Genomic DNA, 923 nt, shown 5'->3' on the forward strand with positions numbered 1-923 from the left:
TAACCTTAGATTGCCCTAGGAAAGTATAATTTTATCATTGTTTACTGAGATACTAGGTGTAAGCAGTCCCGTCACACATCTGCGTACCTCAGTACAATGCTGAAATATTTACCTGACAAACATGATACAGTTGCAGAGCATATTGTGTAAATGTTTGTAAATGCAGGTCTGCAGTTGAAATTATACAATTGTGAATTGACACAGAGGTGCTTGTTTTATTCTCTGAGCTTTTAATGTCTCTGCTAAACTACTCCGTCAGCTTATATTTGCAAACATTTACGCTTCCAATAGGCCAGCTAAAACCATTTCAGCTTTGCTTTGACACAAGCTCTGCAGAATAACCCAGGGATGAGCATGCAATAGCCCTGAGAAGGGAATGTCACAACACTTGAAAGCAAAGCTCTGAATAATTCTCAAATTTGCTTTTAAAACTATTCATTAATGTTGGTGAAGATTCCATTCCCTCATTTGGCAAACATGAAATTCCACTGGCATTTAGATGTTAGTAAGTAAAAGCTTTGTCTAGCCAAACAGCAATGTGGAATTAGCCAAGGACTAAACTACAGTGTACCTATTACACAACTGGCTTAGCCAGCCATTTCCAGAGCTGGCCGAACACATCAAGCCCGATCCAGCCTCAATCTTCACCCAAATCATCCACTGTTCTAAGATCCTGCAAGAGGAAAAAGTAGCATCAGATTTCTTTTCACCACTATCAAATACCAGTGTAAACCGCTCTGCCCACCATCTCCACCCTTGCATCTAACAAGGAATGTGAGAAATTCATCAATTTCTTCATTACTGCGAGAGAAGCCAACCATTCAGCTGCCTCTGTTTCTTCTTTCCTTCCCCTTGCCTACCAAGGTAAACATTCCCTCAGACCCACTACTTAAATTCAAAATCACATTTAGCTTTCCCCCATT

This window comes from Heterodontus francisci, chromosome 22 (genome assembly GCF_036365525.1).
Source record: "Heterodontus francisci isolate sHetFra1 chromosome 22, sHetFra1.hap1, whole genome shotgun sequence".
Lineage (NCBI taxonomy): Eukaryota > Metazoa > Chordata > Chondrichthyes > Heterodontiformes > Heterodontidae > Heterodontus > Heterodontus francisci.